The sequence below is a fragment of the Aethalodelphis obliquidens genome, unplaced genomic scaffold, assembly GCF_003676395.1.
Source record: "Aethalodelphis obliquidens isolate GAN/ISIS:26980383/991018 unplaced genomic scaffold, ASM367639v1 scaffold81, whole genome shotgun sequence".
NCBI lineage: Eukaryota > Metazoa > Chordata > Mammalia > Artiodactyla > Delphinidae > Aethalodelphis > Aethalodelphis obliquidens.
In genome coordinates this window covers 2,796,065-2,819,144 of record NW_020838025.1, presented here as the reverse complement: position 1 = coordinate 2,819,144, position 23,080 = coordinate 2,796,065, and the positions used below count along the sequence as shown (strand labels likewise).

Genomic DNA, 23,080 nt, shown 5'->3' with positions numbered 1-23,080 from the left:
TTCTATTTGCAACCTCTCTTTTAAATACCCATAAAGTCCTACTCTTCTTTCCAGTCTCAGTCCAATTATCACTTCCTCTGTGCTATGATTCTTGATTCCCCTAGCCTAGGACATCTATAATTTTCCACTTTTGTGTTCCCTCTGAAACTGTACACCTTCTAATATGTCACTTTCAAATTAGCATGTATAATCTGTTTGCACGACAGAACTAACGTAGATGTTGAGAGTAAGGTCTGCCTGAGATGGTACATTTGAAAGGATCAATTTCAGGTGATTTAATGAAGGAATAATTGAGAGGTGTTGAAATAATTAGGAACCAACCAGGTACAATAAAGCAGCTATAGGTTGGTGATGGTAGGAAGCCATTGCCACCTCTAGACCTGAAAGGCAAGAAGAACCGTGTTACTGGAACTTAGTCAGTGCTATGTCTGAGGAAGAAAAACAGGCAGAGAGGATCTGCAGGGAGAGGAATCCTGTTACTTCCTAAACTGTGCCCTGACAGGATGAAGGGGATAAAATAAATAGTCCAAATTCTCTCTTCTCTATCTTATGCTGGTACATCCATTGGCTGAATTCAACCAGAAGGAAGAGGACAAGGGAGCTTAGTAGTGTGGTGAGTAGAGATCAGCTTCTCGGCAAAGAAGCAGGGCAGGAAAGAGTGAAACAGAGAATAACCTGCAAAGTCCAGCTGTTCTTTTTGTGTTCCCAGCTCCTAGTATAAATCCTTACATATAGCAGATAATAAATCTTAAACAGAAGAATGAATAAATGACTCTCCACAAATCTCCTATATTCCTGGCTCTCTTCATTCATTTTTCATAATGAATACAATAAATGTAATATAAATGTGGAACTAGATGTGATTTACTTTGTAAACCTTTTGCAATGTTTGCAAATAAATAAATACATTCACAAATTAGAAGAAAAATGTTTGTCCAATTGTGTGTTCTCAAATTAGATTTGGAAATTATCAGCATCATACTCATCAGGAAACTTATTCAGCTTTGCCCTTTACCTGGATATCCAATTAATTCTTCCAGCACCCCAGTGAAGTTGGTATTCTCATCCCCTTTTTCAGATAAGGAACTGAGCCTTAAAGGTATTTGAGAATGATCAGACAATGCCTTCCTCTTCGATTCTCTAGCTGCACGAAAACACAACAGAAAAAATTACATGAATGCTTAAATACGAAGGGCATTTCTATAGGAAGTTAAAAATAAAATCAGTGAATCAGAAGTACTTCTCTCACCATTAAGATATGCGGAGGGAAATTGAAATATTGCTACTTCTGTAGTCTTCAAGTGACCGTGAAAATATGTCTTCAGAAAAAATAGTGGCTAAAAGCATGAATATATTTTATTTTAATTGAAGTCTGTTTTCAGGGACATATGCAGAGATGCTTACTTTTAAGTGGTAAAGGCATAATAGCAGGAAAAACTGAAGGGAACAGAGATTGAGAATCATAATGATAAATGCGGATTAAAATAATGGAAAATATGAAAGCTGTGTAATATCTTTCCAATCTAGATGATTTTTGAAATGTCTTTGGAAGGGTATTTTGAACATTCTGAATGCAAATTATGACAATTACTATGCTATTGCCTTTCTTTATCAAAATATCCTTTCATAAGAAAATAGCGCCCAATTTTTATTTTAAAAAGGTATTTTCTTAGATATATTATTCCTATATTATTCTTAATGCAAAATATGTAATATTAACACAAACTTCTAATACATATTTAAATATATCTTGCAGTTAAGTGCTACTTGGCATGTAGAAAGAGCTGACATTTTATTCACTAACTCTAATGCTTGTGATAACTCTGTAGCAATGAACACTATTAAGGTCTAAACTGTAGTCTCAAAAAACCCTGTCCTACTAAAAGGAACCAGGGTCCTTTAGAGAAATGACTAAGTTCACGCCTATGGTAGGAAATATACAAAATAAGCCTGGGTCATCTTGCTGTTCCAAAAAACAAGTGTATTATCAAAGAATATTGGAGTCATCTCAAAAAGTTAGAGTAGCCAATTACTGGAGCATTGAAAAAGAAGAATGATGACAATGCAGTGAAACAAGATAAATTTAAACCTACAAATCAATAAGATGTTGACATTTATCCAATAAACAAATGTCTAGAATGAAAGAACATACAATTTACAAACGGGAAATAAAAAGTGAGATACAAACATTACAATATGTTCAGTCTCCACAATAATCAGAGAATATAAATTAAAAACATTAAGACACCATTTTCTTGTCCATTAGATTGGCAAATCTTTAAAAGTTTCAGTATATTAAATACTGACAAAAGAGCCAAAAACCAGGAGATGTTGGAAGCTAAAAGGGTAAATCTTTTCTTGACTGGGCAATTTGGCAGTGACAATTGGTATTTTAAATGTATATACACTCTGGACCAACAATTCTGCTTTCCTGTATCTACCTTAAAGAAAGACTTGCACATATTTTTAAAGAGACATAATGTTGCTGACTGGCTCTATTTTTAATTGTGAAGAAGTTACACAAATTCTATCAACAGGAGAATTAGATATATATGAATCAGTTCAAAAGAATAACTTGGAGGGCTTCCCTGGTGGCGCAGTGGTTAAGAATCCACCTACCAGTGCAGGGGACACGGGTTCGAGCCCTAGTCCGGGAAGATCCCACATGCCGCGGAGCAACTAAGCCCATGCACCACAACTACTGAGCCTGCGCTCTAGAGCCCGCGTGCCACAACTACTGAAGCCCACGCACCTAGAGCCCGTGCTCCGCAACAAGAGAAGCCACCGCAATGAGAAGCCCACGCACCGCCACGAAGAGTAGCCCTGCTCTCCGCAACTAGAGAAAGCCCGCCCACAGCAACGAAGACCCAACGCAGCCAAAAATAAATAAACAAATAAATAAATAAATAAATGTATTTTTTAAAAAAAGAATAACTTGGAGATACCTTCGAGCTATGTTTTAAAGTTAAAAAAAGCCACAGTGAAAAACATACAGTATGATGTTATGTACATTTAAAAACCCAAAAAATTACTTAATTCCATATGTGCTATAATATATGTATATGTATATTATATATACATATATAACTGCACAGGAAATAGGTCTGCAAAGATATGCATCAAACTGATAGCATTGGTTACCTTGGGGGAGGAGAATCATGTTAGAGGGAAATAGAATAGACTTTTGCTTTATCTGTATTTTTATACTATAAACACAATAAAATATTTAAGTATTCTTCATTTCATAATTTTTTGAATGTTAACAAAATCATCTTCCAATGATTCTCTAAGGAGGGCATTTAAGGCCCCACTCTATGGATGAGGAAAGGGCTCAGAAATGATGGCTGACATGTGCAAAGCTAAACAATAGTAGAGGTGAAAATCAATTCAGGTTGATCTTAGAGCTTCCAGGCAAAATTTTTTTCTCTAGATCACAAGTAAAAATGATCTTGTATTTTGCACTGGTCAAAACTTCTTTAGAGAGATATTTATGTTGGAGACAGATTTGGGAGCAGTAAGTATTTGCCTACTGAAACCGTGGAAATATATTGAGGAGATTGTGAGTAAGAAGAGGGGCTGGTCCAGAACAGAGTCCTGAGAAATGACAACCTTCAGTGGATGAACACAGTTAAGGAACCCTATAAGAAAGTCAAAGAAGCAATTGCTACATAATCAGAAGGAGAAGGTGAAGTCCAGAATTCAAGCACAAAGAGCACTTCTAGGAGGAGGAAGTGGTCAACAGTGGCAAATGTTGCAAAGAGGTCAAGTACGAGGGCTTTGACGTGTCATTTGGATTTGGTAACAAGGTCATTCGGTGACTTTGTCAAGAGTCTTTGTGTATAGGCGAGACAGAAACCAGAATGCGGAGGGATGAAGCATGAGGAAGAAAGGAGTATTTAACAGTATGGTAGGTCCTCAAAAATTTAAACAGAATAATCACATGATCCAGCAATTTTACTTCCGGGTATATACTCAAAAGCATTGAAAGCAGAGAGTCAGATATTTGTACGCTCATGTTCATAGCAGCATTATTCACAACAGCCAAAAGGTGGAGCAACACAAGTATCCATTAAAGGATGAATGGTTAAATAAAATGTGGTATATACATATAATATGGTATATACATATAATGGAATAGAAACAAACTATGGTAGATACATATAATGGAAGAAAATTCTGACACATGCTATAACTTGAATGAACTTAAGTGAAATAAACAGCCACAAGGACAAGTGTTCTATGAGGTACCTGGACGAGTCAATTCATAGAGACAGAAAGTAGAATGGTGTTTGCCAGGGAATGGGCAGCAGAAGGAGAACTGGGGTTTATTTTTCAATGAGTGCAGAGTTTCAATTTGGGAGGATGAAAAAGATCTGGAGATGGATGGTGGTGATGTTTGTACAACAGTGTGCAAATGCTTCATTCCTCTGGACTATATGCTTAACAAATGACAATAATGGTCAATTTATTTTATATATATTCTAACACACACACAAACACATACACACATACAGAGGGTATGAGGAATTGAAGGAAGTCAATGGTGACAACTTTCTCAAAAAGGAAGGTAATAGGGCACTTTAGTCAGAGGAGATTTTTTAAGATGGAGGAACTTTGAGCATATTCACCAGCCTGGAAAGGATTATTAGAGAAACAGAGATACACATCCACCACCTGGTAAAAGGGACACAAATACTGAGCTAGCACATTAAAATCATCCACAGATATTGAACACTATGCTTCCAGGAGTGAACCTGGGTCTCTGGGGAGCAGATGGGCTTAATGTTTTATAATAATACTCATATACAGTAATATTTAACATTTCTCAAAAAACACATAGAATCTAAGCAATGTTAATCACATCAATAATAACTTTTTCTTCAAAAGTTTTTCTACAATTATCTCACTAGAGAATTCAAATCAGATTTTATATTGGTGATGCTATGCGGGGGGTTTTGTTTGGTTGGTTTGGTTTTATGGTTTTTGTGTGGGAGTGGAGGCCGCTTTCTTAGTATTGTTTATTCATTTATTTTTACTGCAAATTCACATTAAGTATGACTTTAGGTGAAATGGAAAATGTTTCCATTTTTTAATCATCCCCTAATTACTTTTTATTGCCTCTTTGAAAATATAGTTAACTAAAAAGCAGAGTGTGATACCCTGAGAGCGTGGTAGTTTCTAGAGTCCAGAAAGTAATTCTTGCAATCTGTGGAGGTTTACATAATTACTTAATTATTCTTGCAATCCACCCCCTTCCTCTTCCCCAACGACCAAGGGAGGTTGGGAGAGACCGCCACATACAAATTGCAGCTACCCATTTGCTTCTATTATCCAGTAACCTGGGAGAAGTATATACATGAGTATTTCTTTTTATTTGAAGTTGGCAATAGTATTTGTGTTGCTCAACTGTTTTTATGTCCTTTTCAAACATTGTCCCTACTGTCCTATAGATATTTTTAATTAATGCCCCATCTTGTTAGAAACTTAACCAGTTAAATGTTCAACATTGCAGAATCTGCACCTGTTTTTTATTCTTGTGGCTGAAGTTGAGAGAGACCATAGCTCATGAATAAGCAACAGTTTCAGTTTTGCAATGCTTTATCTATATGTAACAGGCAACTATTCATGGGAAAGGAAGTTTAAGACTTGTAGGTAAAAAACCACTACTCAGATTCCAGGAAAATGCCCGTTTATTGAAGTTTTTTTTTCTTTTTCTTTTTACAAAATATCTGTAGTCAGATTAGGATTTAGGTCATACTCTAAAGACTTTACATTAATTAGCCTTATAAAAACAAGTTTATTCCTCATGTATCAGCTTGATAATTTTCTTCCACACAGAGCAGTATTTTCTGTTCCTCTATGATTATCATTTAGTCACACAGGAAATGTTTCCTCATGTAAATGAGCATTACTTAAGTATAGATTTCAATAACTTTTCTAAAATTTGCTTACACATATAAATATGTGTATACATTAATTATGTATGTATACACATAAATTATAGCCTGTTACCATGATTTCAAGTGTAAGCTTTGTGAATAATTTTCCGTTCTCCATAGAACTTATAAAGCATAATGACTCTGGTGTTTCACAACTTCCTCTTTTGGTAGACTATCCTTTTGCAGAGGGAAAAAAAATGTGTCTAGAGAAGAGAGCGGAGCAGAGAACAGAGCTCTTTGAGGTGTTGATAGTTTAACTCAACTATTTAAGCAGCTCAACAAGCAACTGTAAATAAGACATAGAGGTAAGAAGAAAGTGTTACTTGTTATTTTTCATTTTATTTGGATTGCTACTTATAGAATAACAGTTCTATAACAGTAGGTTAATAACAGTAGGTTAGATAAAACCGATACCTCTCTCAAGTAAGTAGTCAATATTTCAAATGAAAAAGTTTAGTAAATTTACGTTTCAACTTCATACAGCGTTTAAAAAGCTGGAAATTTTAAAAGTTCTTATCGATAGCTGAATTATTTTAACTACAAAGTAAAACATTCTCTTTTTTTCATAATTTTGTACACAGTTTAGTGCTAAAAGAACTTTTATATTAATAATAAATTTTGAGAACTTTTTTCTTCCCCAGCTCTAGCAAATTCCTAACATTTGTAAATTCTCCTACATATATTGCCTTGTTAATTTTGCATATTATTAGTTGAACGTTTTACAGGGAAAAGATATTCTTGCATTTGTTTACCCACTGTGAAAATATATTGTATTAATTAAAATGTGACATTTCAGTGTTATTTTTCATTATCATCACATTGCAGCGATACGTAAATACTTTAGGAGCAGTTTGTAGTGTAGATGATATGATTTAAAAATTTAAATAAGTAAATCTAATTTTAGAAATTCATGTTTGTCTTAATAAGATTAATTACAGTTTAATGCCTAGCAATGGAACAAGAACTAAAACAAGGTAAGACCATTTGCATTCATAACTGGAGGTCAAACTAAGCTGAAACTTATCTCATTAAGAAATTCTAAAGTAATCTAAATCCAGCAGAATATTTTTTCTTGTTGTTCTAATCTAGAGTAATGTTTACACATATTAACATTAATTTATTGTATTAATACAATTGTATTCACTATATAGGAATTGTATTTAATATAATTTTATACAATTGTATTCATTATATAGCAATTTTTAAATCCTCCTTTTAAAAACAATTGGTTTCTATGTACTTTGACAAAACACTACAATTTATTTTAATACATCTTTAAAAAGAAAAATGCAGTTATATACACATACATATAAATAATATATATAGTCAAATAATAATTTGAATGCTTACTTAATTTGGTTTGCTTTTTAATTAGAATACTCACATGGCTTCCAAAAGAGAAAGTCTACATTGTTCCATCAATTAATGGATTTAATTTTTACTGTTTTGGTAAACAGTACTGTCATACTGGTTCTACTACATTACCTGGAAAAAAGCTTTTTTTTTTTTTTTAAACTATTTTCATGCAATGTGCTGTAACAAGAGTTGCTGTCTTTTGATTATAGGGAGAAGAAAAACAGACTGTTAAAAACAGACTGTTCGTGTTATAAATTCAGAAAGTATAAAGTTTGACATCCTTAACTAGATCAACATTTTAGTATTGAGAAATCCATTAAAATTGTGCATCTTCATCTTTATGTATCATACACTAGTTAAACACTACTTCCATCAGGACTTCGTTATGTTATTTGCAACAATACCATTTTTAATGCCCCTCTCTTTTAAAAAATGATGGAAGTATTTCTAAATGTCCAGAATTTTAAGTATGAGATATTTTGACATCATGAGCTATTAAGTGCTGTGGGTGTGGTATTACGCTGAATAACTGATAACAACCAAGAGAAAACATAACCCAAGGAAATTACAATCTAAATTGATCACCGCTGCAAATTCAGAACCACAAATGAAGGCTAAAGAAGTAGAGAAAATGCTATCTTGCCAGCAAGACAGATGTGTTGATGTTGTTGAGAATTACTAAAGTCTCTGAATGAACAGTCTAGTCCTAGACTATGCAAAATAAGCTTAGAATTTTTTCTGCCTTTGAGAAAATTATATCTACAGAAAAAAATTAGCGCCTATATGGCTGTGTTTGCATAAATCATATAGATTGTTGAAGGGGATATTCTTGGCATTATTAGGAAAACAGCTGGATGCATTGCATAGGCTTTTTATTTCACATACTGTTATTACAACAAACATTTAGACCCTGCTCACACATCCAAAAGTTTTAAGTGACATTAGATATAATATTGTAAATAATTCATTTCTGGAAAACACAAATTTTGACTTTCGCACTATAGACACATATTTTACTGTTTCGTTAGGATTACATTCATGTGACCCACTATCTAAGACATAAATTTTCATTGAATCTAATAAAAGTTAAAACTGGATGACCGCTGTATGGCATTGTGAAATTTTATACCTGTCTTAATAAGACACGGTTGACTATGTGACCTGTGGGTGATCTTGCTGGAGATCTGTTAGACTATGGAGACCCAGGGTTGATCCAGCTAATCTCACAGTTCCCTGGCTGTCTCCTCTTTCGCAGTATGAACTTCCCAAAACTGCCCACCTGTAGAAGAGAATGCTGCTAACAGAGGGCTCTATCCCACCCGAATATATCATCTTTCAAATAATAATTTTACTTTGAAACAACGTTATTTGTTTTCGACATAAATAACTGGATTTGCAAAAGAACTTTTGAAACACTGAAACATTTCTTTGTTGTTTGTTTTGCTTTCCCTCTTTTTGGCTATTTCCCCATTTGCAAAAAAAAAAGCAAAGACAAGAAAGTTTGTTGCCTGAAAGAAAGATTATGGCTTAAGCGCAGACTAAGAAGGACACAGTGTTTTAAATTCAGAAACAAAAATACTCTAAATCTAGGTAACGTGGGTCTTTCAGCATTTTAAAAGCAAATTTGTGTCCACCTACATCTGTTGATCTTCTATTTATTTTTAATGTATGTGACTTCCAAAGAAGTGCCACGTGTAGCCTATTCATATTTATTTTATTAATAAAAATATGTGCTAAATAAGTCGGAAAGTTCTTGTTTTCCCAAAAATATGCACTATGGAACTATGGGTTGTCTGTGAGATAGAATATGAGTCTCATTTCCATATAAGAAATAATTTCCGTAAATATAAAGAATAAAGGCAAGTCCTTTTATACTTCTGAGTATTCCCATTTAAAACAATATGTTAAGTGCAGTCTAATTTACATATCTGCACTGTAGAAAATAAATACACTGCTAATTTATTGTAAATCAACTATACTCCAATAAAAATTTTTTTAAACTGCTAATTTTTAAAATATTTAAAATGCAAATAATTTGTTTTTTGAGCATTATTGTTATATTTCCAACACTTACCTGACATCATTGATATTTTTTATTATTTTACATGAACTAAAATCAGGCAGTTAGATTTGATGTTTTCCAAGTTGCTTTTAGCTTTATGTTTTCATTATTCCATGCGTGTACAAGAAATAAGTTTTAATTTTTCAGTATTATTGAGGAAAATGCTAAATTTGGATTTTAAAATCCAAATTTAAAGAAAATCTATTATTCTATTTTACAGATATTTCATCATAAGCCTTTAGTTTTTTATGTATGTAGTCATTATCACATTCTCAAAATTCTTCTTATTGATGTAAATAGTAATATGATCTGCAAAAACATCACCAGTTCTGATTCTGAAAATAAACTTAGTAGAATTTTTCTTTAAGTATAACTTAGTTCAATTTATTTTTCCTTTTTATAAGAAAAAATATAAGGAGATACATTTATTCTTTTCCTGTGTTGGTGAACAGATCTGAATTAGAGGAAAGGCAAAAACATTCTCTGTGCAATTAGGCGGCTTTCTGAGTAAAATAAAATCAGATAGCTGATGGCAGTGGACTTTTTAAAATGCTCACTAGAAATGCTTGTTATACTTCATTTACTTAAAAGTTTTTTTTATTTAGAAATAATTTCAAGCTCAAAAAAGTTGTAAAAATAAAAATGGTATAATGAACTCCCACATACTCTTACCCAGGTTTGCTTAATCTTAATATTTTACCCCATTTGCTTTATAATTTGCTCTCATTCTTTCTTTCTATCTTTCTACCTCCATTTTTTTTCCTGAACCACTTGAGGGCACATTACAAACAACATGACCCTTTACTTCAGTGTGTAATTACTGAAAATAGAAGTCTCTTATTTAACAGTTACATATAATTATCTACTTCATAAATTTACATGGATACAATACTTTAATCTCATATTTGTTCATATTACGATTTTGCTATTTATCTAACAACACCCTTTATAATATTTCCCCTTCCAGTAAAAACTCAGTCTAGAGTCATGAATCACATTTAGTTGTAATGTCTCTTTAGCCTTCCTTAATCTGGAATATTTCCACACTATTTCTTGTCTTTTATGGAATTGAAAATTTTAAAGAATACAGTTTATCCACCTACTCTTTTTTCTATTCTTTTTAACATCAAGTTCCTCATTTTGTATTTGACATTTTTTCATGGTTAGATTGTGGTTATGCATTTTCTGCTAGAATACTACACATATAGGTGATACTGTTCCTCTCATGCTATCACATCTAGAGGCACATGATGCTCATCTGTCCCACACTGGGAGTGTTAATTTTGGCCACCTAGTCAAGGTATTGCTTAATTTCTCCATTTTATTAGGAAGGCTCCTAGTGAAAAATTTCCAGTTGGGCTTCGCATTAACTGGTGTTCTCATCTGATGCAATCTGTACTATAATGGTTACCAAATGATGATTTTCCAACTCCAGCACTCCCTGCACGTTTTCGTCAGTCTTGCGCATTCTAAGCAAAAGAGCTCTCTTCTCTCCCATTTATTTAATTATTAATTTATGTGTCTATCTGTTACTGGTGTGAACTCATGAATTTCTGTCTTTTCAATGGTTATAATTCATTACTGCTTTAATTATTTTGGTGCTCAAACGGTCCCTATTTAGCCAATGGAGTCCTCTCTTTCTGACTTCTGATGCCTCTGTGGCACCTCCCCATCATGTTAGTGAGTACTTTCTGGCAGAAGAAGATGTTGTAGGCTGGTCTGGTACCCATCCTGTTTCACCCCTGGAATCATTCATTTCTCATCTCCTTTAGTGGGGAACGGTGTTAGAGGCTCAGATCTGGATGTGTAGCATATCCACTGCCACTGAATATTTTTGCCTCTTGACTCTTTCAGGAGAAATATGTTAATGCACATACATATGTAGAGACATAAACACAAAAGTATGCATTCACAAATGCTTATGCATAAAAACTTTTGTATACACACACCTCTCTTTTGGACATCATGAGTTCATCTGATAGCTCCAATTCCAATCTCTCCCTGTAGGGTTCTTTCTTGCCCTTCCCTATTCCGTATTTGTGTGCTCCTCCTTCCACAGTGTGAGCCCTGGATCCTAACATCAACATGCTTACTCGTGCACTCAACCCTATGATACATCTCTAAAATAATTTCTAAATTGTTTTACCAAAACCACTACTACAATAAACAAACCTACTGAAAAAGAGGGCAGAGTTTGTGTGCACTTCTCTCCCCCACACCCATACCCAACCAAATAATGTATTTGTAAATTACTGGATGGATAAATTTTCCTTCCTTCCTTCCTCTTTCCCTCCATCCCTCACTCTCTCTTCTTTTCCTTTTCAGTCAGGGTTATAATATTCATTTAAAATACAATTAGATTCATTTGTTTCAGTTTGTTTCCAGTTTTAAGTTTTCTTCCTTTGCATTCTTTTTGCTTTTATTTTATTTTTTGAATTGATTTAATCTTTTTTTTTTTAAGCCATGGAGATGAATTGCTACTTGCCTGGGGACATTTCTATTAAACAAGCTTGATACAACCTAATTCAAATGTTATGATACAATTCAGAAATACCTATTCAAGTTGCTGGTTGAACTTTTATCTTTATATTTCAATTCTGTGCAGTCTACGTTTAGTCTAAAGTCAGTTATTCTCTTGCGTATTGCAAAAAAGTGACCATTTCAGATGAGAAAGTAGATATCTGTAGTACTTGGCCAACCTTATGAGTTTATCATTCCAGAGATTTTTTTAAAGTTAATTGTATATATATCACCACATTTACAAAAAATAATTAGAAAAGAAAGTAAGATAAGAAGTAACCATGAATTTGTGTAGTCCATAAACATCGGGAAAAATTCTCACCCTTCAATATAAGTGATTCTAGAATGTTCCTGCCCCCAGCCCTTCCCCATATTCTACTCCAGTGCTTATAACTATGAATACATTCTAATATTTGTGGCAGCAAGAGCAAGTGGGTCTATGTCAAAAGATTCATGTTCAAATTCAATTCTGTCACTTACTGACTTTGGATCTTAGATAAGTTACTTGTCTTCCCTCTCCAGATATCTAGTCCCATACCTTTAAATTTAAAAAAATCCATACCTCCTTAACTTTCTGCCAACTTCTGGATTCATACCTCAAAGTGATTATTAAACTTCTTCACTCAGGTATTAACAGATATGTCAAAGTCAACAGGTCCAAAAAAAAAAAAAAAAATCTCCTCATTTCCTGCCCTTCTCTGCTCCGTGCCCAATTTTCTTTGGTCAGTAAATGGTACCATCTTATACTCAGTTATCTAGGTCAAAAGCATCATTAATTTCTTTCTTTGCCTCACCTACATCCTACTTATCAGCAAGTCTGTTAAAATATTTTTCCAAAATATATCCCAGCACTGATCAGGCTTACCCCTTCTGCCATCTTGAGCACCATGTGAGACACTGTCATCTCTGTTGAAGGCATCTCTGATCTTGTTCTAGCCTCCTGAGAAATTTCGCTTTTTCTACCCATGCATCCTTGCCAGCATGACTCTTTAAAACATAAATCATATCATATAACTCGCTGCTCAAAATTCTTCAATGGTTTCCTATTTTAATTGGGATAAAATTCAAATTTTTCCTGATAGTTTATATGTCCTGTCCTCCACCTACATCTCCTCCTTCATATCCTACTTCTCATCCCTTCACTCACTATGCTCTGACTCCACTCTTCATTTTGCTCCTAGGGTATCTTAACCTCATTTCTGACTCAGGGACTTTGCACATGCTCTTCCTTCTCTTTTCATGGCATGCTCTTCCCACATGTATTATTGTGACACAATCATTCTTTATTCAGACCTCTGCTCAAATGTTTGTTCCTCCAAAGGGTTGTCTTCCATAACCAACCGAAAATTTTATTGTAGTGTCCCTATCCCAGTCACTCTCTATCCTTTTTCCCATTTAAATTTTCTAGATAGCACTTAATACTAAATAAAATATTCATCTTTATTTCTTTATTCAATTATTTATTGTCTGTTCCTCCCACTAGAATGTAAGTTCCATGAGGGTAGGGATTTGGTCTGTTTTGTTCATGATATATCCTCAGTATCTAGAACACTGCATGGAGTATAGTAGGTACACAAATAAATCATTAAGCAAAAGGCTTTGATGTTTCTAAGCCTCATGTACAGGCATAATAAAAATAAGAGCTGGGCTTCCCTGGTGGCGCAGTGGTTGAGAGTCCGCCTGCCGATGCAGGGGACACGGGGTCGTGCCCCGGTCCGGGAAGATCCCGCATGCCGCGGAGCGGCTGGGCCCGTGAGCCATGGCCGCTGAGCCTGCGCGTCCGGCGCCTGTGCTCCGCAGCGGGAGAGGCCACAACAGTGAGAGGCCCGCATAAAACAAAAAAAATAAAAAATAAGAAAATAACAGCTATCTCCCAAGGTTGTCTGGAAGAAGCCAAGGTTATGATAGTGCTCTAAACTGCCATGCAATTGTCAGGTGGGGGTACTTCTGTTACCATTGAGTGAAAGGAACTGAAACAAAAAAGTAGTCCCTGGAGACAACAAATGGACCAAGAAGTTCTCTTTTTTGTGTGTGTTGGCTTTTTTCCACTGAGCTAAAAAGAGATGAGTTCACAGCGGCTGCCGCTACCCTCTTAGAATCCAGAGGGGCAGTTGCTGTGCATTGCTGCCCCATGGCTTCTACACTTTTTCTGCCCATGCCCTCACCACCAAGAAAAACATGCGCCCGTTCTTCTTGGCCAGTTAGGGTTCATTGCTTTCTTCAGGCCAGATGGAAGAGCAATCTCCTTCCAGAATACTTTCTTGATGAACCATCTGCTGTGCCGTCCTCATGGCTATGCATGCAATTCACATATTGTTTTGTAATTATTTCCTGGTTCTATTTTTGGTCTTGAAGTGGATTATAAAGCTACTCTAGGAAAACTGTTATGGGTTTTGTTTTTTTTTTTTTTTTTTGCCTGTGCAAAATGTCAAGTTTAAGGTTATAAACATAAAACTTGGTTCTTGAGATTATTAGGCTCCAAATAACAGTGGTGGTGATGATGCTGATAATAGCTTTATTACACGTTTAGCACCAGTTTTTAGTAACATTGTATGTCACTTTTCAGTACTATTTTTTAGTACCATTTAAAAATATTATTGTATTTCAGGTGCTTCCCATGAGTAATTTAATACCCTCACCAACACTGTAAAATTAGTACTATTATTCCCACTTTACAGATTTAAGAGAAAAAAGAGAGAGAGCTTCAGAGAGAGGTAGCTTGATAATGGTCACAAAACTGATCTTGGTGTGTCTTTCTCTAAGCTGGGTCTTTATCATGGTATTATACTGCCTCTACTACTTATTTACTGAGAAGCAAGGTAGGCAGAGCTGTGGCTTAGATACTGTTAGAAATTTATAGACTATGTGGTATAATCCCTGCCTCAGAAATCTTACAATCTAGTAGATGAAATATTAAAAGAAGTGGATTTTGAGACCCAGTATGAAAAATATATAAGATATATTATATGCCTTTTGCGACGTCAAAATAATTGAAAGCTATACTTCTGGGTATAGTGATGGCACAGGCTTCCTGAAGGAATCAGCTTTAAAGTTGAACCATCAACATTTAATCGGTAAAAGTTTAAAGTTTCAAAGAACTAAAAAAATGTTAATATCACATGAATTTAATATTGGGTAACTTTTTTTCTATTTTACGGTCCTCCCACACGAGGTATTTGGTGACCCTGACCTTGTGGTTCTTCTCAGGAAGTGGGTTATGTGAAGAGAAGATTTTTAATTCTTGTGAGAAGACTCTGTTTTCATTTTGAAGTGTGTTTATTCTTGTATTCCTACATCAAGCATCATGCACTGAGCACTGTTCTAGATGCTGGGGGAACAGTGATGGACAGGACCAAGATTCTACACTCAACATTCTACCCTTCAGTCTAGTGGGGAGAGACAATGAGTAAACCAATAGACGAGTAAATTTTTTAAAAGGGAATTTCAGATGAGGGTAGCATCACAAAGAAAATTAAGCAAAGTAGAAGGACAGAGAGACAGCTGGCCTCCCGAGGTGGCTTCTCTGAACGTGTAATATTTAAGCCAAGACCTGAATGATGAGAAGGCTGAGAGAACCATGGACTCTGGGAAGAGTGGCCCAGGAAGAGTAACGGGCAAGGGCAAGTGCAGAGGCAGGAATGAGTTTGGCATATCTGCATATCTGAGAAGCAGAAAGAGTCCAGTCCTCGGAGGGAAGTGGAAGATGAAGCTAAGGAGAACTGAGGTGGACAAAGGGCCAGGAACCTACGTTGTAGGCCAAGGAAAGGAGTTGTACAGTGTGAGCAAATATTTGCAAGGACATGCACATGTGTGTATTGGGTAGAGGAGTACATGAATGACCTATTCATTATCTATGTTTAACACAGGCCAGGAAAGGCTGTTGTTTGAAGAGAAGCAGGAATTACTACATAGGTCAAAAGCTTTCTTAGGAGATAAATTATTATATTTAGATAAATTTCAGATAAGCTAAGTTTACCTTCAGAGGTTAACTACATTTTCTTGCCTTTTCATTTCCATAATAGGTGTGACGTTTGATAAAAGTGAAAAGGTCTCAAATATCATTTAAATTTGTCAACTTAAGATTTTTCAGCAAGATTGTCATGGACTAACTGACCCCAATCGTGGTCATTGAAGATAGGTTCACTGATGTCTGGTAATGGGGTCATTAGGTACCTTCGTTTCTGCATGGATCTAAAGCAGAAAAGACTAGAGAAAAGGCTGTTTTCCAGTGCCTGGAGACAACAGATGTTCCTTTGTTTATTCTTCCTAAATCACAGTGCCAGTGATGATAGGGACCCTTGCAATATCAACCTGTTCCTCTTCTAAGTAGTAGTAACTTACTTTGCATTTTCCATGGTAATTATAAATTTCCTCTGATTTATTTTTATTATCCCAAGAGCTCTAAATGACCCAATTACTACCACTTAAATCCTAGAGTTAGTTGGACACAACTTTTTGAGGGAGGTGGGAGGTGGAGTATGATTTGGGAAGGGAATATAAGCTAGCTTACTGAAAAGGACATATTCTTTTTTTTTTTAATGGAGTAAACAAACTCAATATTTAAGAACGATTGGCCTCCCCCTATACTTAAGAAATGAATTACAACTAGTATGGCTGCTTCTCTGTCTGGTTTGGGTTAAGAGCTGACAAAGAAAAAAATCTACTTCTGACCTTGAGCTGAGTATGTCCTAGAAGGATGGCAATGGGTGGGGTGGAGAGGAACACAATCATAATTTCCCCAAGGCAGGCAGACATCATACTGTAGGAGTCAGAAGCTAACTTTTGAGTACTCCTGACAATGCCTGAATAGAAAACCATTATGCTACCAGTTTTGAGAAGTGTGGAGGGGTGCAAATGACTTATGTGCTATTTAAGCAGTGCATTCCATCCTATAACGTAAATATGTGGGTGTGATGACTGACCATGTTATTGGATTAATGCAAAGTGTGAGATGGTGTGTGGTTCCCAAGTGCATGAGGGAATAAATGCATGAATATCTGCAGTGTGTGAATATTAGAGACCAGTCCTGAAACATGAAGCCACTCTCTGACCTGCCACGTACCATAGTTGGGCAGTTTAACCAAGAAGCAAAGCTACTGAAACTATGGAGTTGCAGGTTTTCTGCAATAAGAATAGTACATATTTGCTGACGTGAACAAGATTCAGGAGGGAAGCACAGAAAGAACACGTGGGCTTGGGGTGTGACTCTATTTAGTTAACTTGGGGCGGATAGTTGTCCAGAATTGGATGCTAAGAATGCTTTCTCCAGGCCAAGCAGACTCTCCTCCTGCCTTATTTGGCTTTGTTCTTCTGACGGTGACCCATCATGTTGGAAAAGAATCTCTTTCAAAAGTGTAAATGTTCCTCTTTCTGCGGGTGATGTCATCATTCCTGTGGTCCAAGCCTTTGTTACTAAATAGTACTTAGCAACACATAATCATTATTTTCTCCTCATAGAGTTCTGAGCATGTTCGTTCTGATGAAGTTGAGAGATATATTTTTTTCAGGGAGGTAGGAGTAAAATCTGAAAAAGGGGAAGCTGTGTCTGAAAGGATCTCTTGACTAGAGTTACTTAAAAGAAGCAAGTAGACAACGAAATTTTTATCCTGTGGCAACAGCTTTGACTGGGTTAAAAAAAAATCACAATTTCACGCACGGTTCCAAAGGAAGTGGTTTCCATGCAACTGTGCATATAAACTGTTCTTTAAAGTGGTAGATGTCTTTTTTTTTTTAATTTAAACTATTTATTTATTTTTTTTATGGCTGCGTTGGGTCTTCATTGCTGCGCGCGGGCTTTCTCTAGGTGCGGTGAGAGGGGGCTACTCTTCCTTGCGGTGCACAGGCTTCTCATTGCGGTGGCTTCTCTGGTTGCGGAGCACGGGCTCTAGGCACACGAGCTTCAGGAGTTGCAGCACGCGACCTCAGTAGTTGTGGCTCACGGGCTCTAGAGTGCAGGCTCAGTAGTTGTGGCACACGGGCTTAGCTGCTCCGTGGCAGGTGGGATCTTCCCGGACCAGTGTTCGAACCCTTGTCCCCTGCATTGGCAGGTGGATTCTTTTTTCTCTTTTTTTTTTTAAACCCCACATTTGTTTATTTATTTATTTTTCTGGCTGTGTTGGGTCTTCGTTTCTGTGCGAGGGCTGTCTCTAGTTGTGGCAAGCGGGGGCCACTCTTCATCGCGGTGCGCGGGCCTCTCACTATCGCGGCCTCTCTTGTTGCGGAGCACAGGCTCCAGACGCGCAGGCTCAGTAGTTGTGGCTCACGGGCACAGTTGCTCCGTGGCATGTGGGATCTTCCCAGACCAGGGCTCGAACCCGTGTCCCCTGCATTAGCAGGCAGATTCTCAACCACTGTGCCACGAGGGAAGTCCCTAAAGTGGTAGATGCCTTTTGCTTGGCTTGGCTTGTCCTTCTTATGATTCCCCTTGTAAAGTGGGTGGGGAAAGTTGGACAAATGAAAGCTGTTCACTGGCCAATTAAGAGAGATGTTTCTCAAGTGCCTGTTTATCATTCCAGGGAACATCTGGGATTCCCTTTTTAATTACATCCTACCTGTCTATTCAAAAAACTGTAAGAGGAGCTGTCTTTTCATTTTGTGAAAAATAGCTGTAAATTTCTTAAAGTTGTAATGTGATTTTAATCACCATATTTTGAAAAGACTTGAAGTTTAAACTGAGCTTGTTCTTTAAATATTCTAGATTTTTAAATTTGTAATTACTATCCACTTAAAATAATAACAGTAGCTATAACTTATCAAATGCCTCACTCATGTTAGGTTAATTCTCATGAAGTCATTCATCAGCACAATTTTATGAGGTAGACATTTTAAGTTCACAGGAAACTGAGACTTGGAGAGACTGTCCAGAATCTCATGTCTAGTAGACTCCAAAGACTCTTTTATCTCACAGGAGCCAAGGTCATGGGCAGAGCAGCAGCTTTGGAAAAATTACCCCCCGTTGTTTAACCTGATTCTTCTAAAGAGTGTGGTGCAAACACAGGTCATTGCACGAGGCTGGGGAGACGGATATGCCTTGTTTCAAGAGCATGCAACAGCACAGGCAGAGGGGCAAGGTGGCAGCAGCCGTGACTGTTGCCAGTGGAAACTGGCCCATGTGTCATATTTGGCATGTATATACCTGTTGCCAATAACCCCAAAGTAGACAGTGTGTTCCCTTTAGTCACCCAGTAAGTTAGTCATAAATGAAATGGACTTACTTCAGTTGTCTTCTTCCATCATGGTAAGGAAGATCAACAAATGTGTGCCAAGTGTCATCCATGTACTCCGTTTTCCTAATAATTTGGGTGCCTCACATAAATTGGATATTTGGTGACAAATATGCCCTTTTCTACAAGCTTAAGTCTAATCTGAGTTAACTTCCCAGGGACCATGTAGAGTTTTCAGTATTTAGGGACCTGACGAAGTGTTTACAGCTTCTTCCAAGAAAGACCTACCAGTATATTGTAAGAATAAACAGACTTCAAAGTCATCACAAGGAGAAAAACTGTTCTGGCTAAGTCTGTAATTTAGAATATCTTTAGAGAAGAAAGACTTTATGAAAAGAGAGGCTCTGGGTGGCCAGCCTCTTTTATACAGTTACTTTTTTCTTTATTTAATTGTAAAGACTAAATGACAGGTAGGAAAGTGCTTTTTTTTGCAGGAACGTGGGCGTCTTGAAGCTGTGGAAGGAAGTTACATTGTGCATGGGAGTAAGCATGTGGGTAGGAGTTGTACACCACCACTCTATTGCTAGTCTAGAATAATCATGCATAAACATCTTTACGGTGGCACCTGAACAGAATTAATAAACTCCTATCAAAGGCACTTGATACATTGTTTAAAATAAGCACATATTACCTTTTATATCCAGCAATAGTAAAGAAAATTTTTACATCAGAAACAAGGATAAAAAAGTCCTGTAACTTTGACAAAAACAAAGATAATACAAGTGGATTTTCATATATTAATTCAAAAGCTGACATACTATACTCTCCAAAAGTGTGAGAGAGAAGCTGGCTTTGTCTGTAGATGTCATAGCCTTAAAAGATTAAACCCAGGAAATGAATGAAAGTAAACACCAAAGAACACAGCAAGGGCAGAGTAGTAATGATCAGTCAGAGATTTCTTTAAACCTTGCCCTCGGGGGCTGTGTGGTGGACACCCTTCATCTTAACAGAAATAAAGTCACTGTTTCACACAACCAGTAATAGAATTCTGTCTTACAAATGAGGAGGAATTCAAGCAGTGTAGATGTGTAGTTTAAGTACTGTGATGGCTCTCACAGAGCTATAATTTCAGATGTTTGAATTCAGTGAAATAAAGGGGAGATCATAAAAATAATAATTGTCTGTCTTTTGAGTTTAGATTCACCTATTCACATGTTTCTCCTTCCCTTTCACTACACTTTGCAAATTTGTATTGTTTACTTAATTGATTATAATTACTTATTATTTCATATCTATTGCCCCTGTGGGACTGTATGTTTCAAGAGGCTTGGGGTCCAGTGTTACACACCCTGTAGCCTCAGATTCCAGGAAAGTCCAGAATTATGCCAGGTGCTCAGTGACTATTTGTGGACCAGATAGGAAAGTTGACAGCAAAACGACTTAGAGGGAAAATGCAGCAGTTACCAGTGAGCTGGTGGCCTACGGCCAGAAAAGTTTGAAAGGGAGAAGAATGTTCAACATTGTCTAGAAATACATAAATTACTGAGAAGGCTAGATGGGATCAGGTCCTGTCAGCAGTTACTCATTGCTAAGCCGGTGACAGAAATACAGGCATTTGAGTCCAGCCAGGTGTGGCCAGGAGAGCCACATTCTGGCTGACGGCACATTCACAAAGACAGTAAATTAAGACTTGTAACATTACCCGCAAATGAGATTCAAATGAGAAATGTCCTATTAATTTATTTGTATTTATGATTTAACTATGTTAGTTTGTTGAGTGAATTTATAAAACATACTAAAATTTGCCAAAGACTTTTTATTTCTAAAAAGTATATATATACATATATATGTATATATTCATATAACATTTTCATATATAGGTATGCATATACATATATGTATATATTCTAGAATATATATTTTTTTCTTTAGTCTGATATAAATAAACCCAAAAGGAAGTGGCCCAGGATACTCAGAGGCCCTGATGTCATTCTCAACAATTTCTTAGAAAGAGGCAGGGTATAGAATTTTAAGCAAACAGCAACCTAAGCCTTATAGAACATGTAGGATTATCCTCTGTGTGGGCTTGATTGTTTCTCTAGCTTGTTTTTAAGCCCACAGGTCACTGATGCTTACGTGGTACAAAGTGAGACATATTTTGGTGGCCTAAGGAGCATCATGTCCAACCAGGTGCATGACAAAGGTGCCGCAGCATCTAACCTCCCCACAACTAGCCTGCCTCCTGCATTTCTAGATGCATGTGGGCAAACCTAAACTCGATTTGAGATAATGTTTCCTGCAGAGAACACTGTTTCTATCGTGCCAGACAAACTTGCCAAGGGGAGGAAACAGAGCAGGTCCATACATTGCCACTGATTCTGAGGGATTTTATTTCATAAACTCTAGCTCAGCAGTAGGAAACCTTGGCTGTATAGCAGGATCATCTGAGAAACTTAAAAAAAATATTGGTGGGGACTTCCCTGGTGGTGCAGTCGTTAAGAATCCTCCTGCCAATGCAGGGGGCACGGGTTCGAGCTCTGGTCCGGGAAGATCCCACATGCCACAGAGCAGCTAAGCCGCAACTACTGAGCCTGTGCTCTAGAGCCCGCGAGCCACAACTACTGAGCCCACGTGCCACAACTACTGAAGCCCGTGCACCCAGAGCCCGTGCTCCACAACAAGAGAAGCCACTGCAATGAGAAGCCGGTGCACCACAACGAAGAGTTAGCCCCCGCTCACCGCAACTAGAGAGAGCCCACACACACCAACGAAGACCCAACACAGCCAAAAATAAATAAATAAAAACCTTGAGGATATTAAAAAAAAAAATGGTGCGTGGGTGCCACTCCCAGAAATTCTGATTTAATTGCAACCCAGAGATAGACGGTTGCACTCTATAGATCCAAAATGTAGCCAAAGTCAAGAACCACTGCCCTAGTTTCAGTCTCCTCATTTCTAGGAGGGCCTCACAAATGCTATCTCACACGTCTCTTGTGAGGGTTCAAAGAGATAATGTGTGTAATAGGAATCCATCATATTGCTGAATTCACCAGTTTCCCTTATTTCAGGAGGGGAAATAGAAAGCCAGGGACGTGGGGTTGGGGGAGTCTGGGAAAGTGAGGAGGAGAGATCCATAGAGCCCTCTAACTTCTGCCTATTAGCAGTTCATTAGGGTTAACAAGCTATCCTTTTGTCAGAGCAAACACTTTTGAAGGATTAAGCCTCATTCTCGCCTTAGTGTGAATGACTTTAATCAGATAATCTCCTATCACCTAGTTGGGGATTTACTATTGAAGGTCTGGGGGAAACAAGGAGAGAGAGAGAGAGTTGCAAGGGCTGCAAGGGCGGCCTGGAGTTTTTTGAGGGCAGGGTGAGGAAGCCTGCCTGTCTGCAGCCACAGCGTCTGGGAACTAGACTTGACACTCAGTAGGCTTTACATAATGGCAGCATGAAAAATAAGAAAAACTTCCCCTCACGTTGCTAGGGCAATGATTTGTTAAAGTGTTCCTACTGTCAGGTCGCTTGTCTGTCTAATGGCTCTTCCTGACTTTTCGGTGTCTTTCTTTCTGCCGTCAAGCACTTAACATGTGCCAGGTAATTATACCATTTGCCGGCTGGTTGGGAGTCTATGAGGAGCAAGGCCTTGCCCAGCCCTATCCTCTTTGCCATCTGCTTGGCACATGGGTTTAACTGAATTATTTCACTTGCTACACTCTTTTCCAAATGTGCAGGGGTTTTTTCCCTAGGTCTATCCCCCTCTACTAGATTAGACTGTGAGCACCTCGAAGAGATCTTAATTTCCATGTCCCCAGTGCCGTTTAACTCTTGAGACGTAATGCTCAGTAAATATCTGTTGAATGAATCAAGGAGCAGCCGGGTGCACCCTGATGCCTACATTAAGACATTAGAATTAATTTATGACCGTACTGCTTAGTTCCCACACTACTGGACAAGGCAAAGAGGGAAGAAGAGAAAAAAGATGTGTATACGAAGCTCCCACCATTTATTCATGTGACAAAAGTTGTTCTTATTCAGAAGTC

At 37.1% G+C, this 23,080-nt stretch overlaps 1 protein-coding gene across 2 annotated transcripts in view; it reads left to right on the top strand.

Moving 5' to 3' along the window:
* The first annotated feature begins 6,179 nt into the window (after positions 1-6,179).
* Positions 6,180-23,080, top strand: part of MBNL1 (muscleblind like splicing regulator 1) — a 201,911-nt gene continuing 185,010 nt past the window's right edge. The window contains exon 1 of one of the 2 annotated variants that reach the window (XM_027092780.1): positions 6,180-6,244. The gene's annotated coding sequence lies outside the window, so the exon portion shown is untranslated. The remainder of the gene's footprint in view (positions 6,245-23,080) is intronic. The other variant, XM_027092761.1, reaches the window with a different exon arrangement.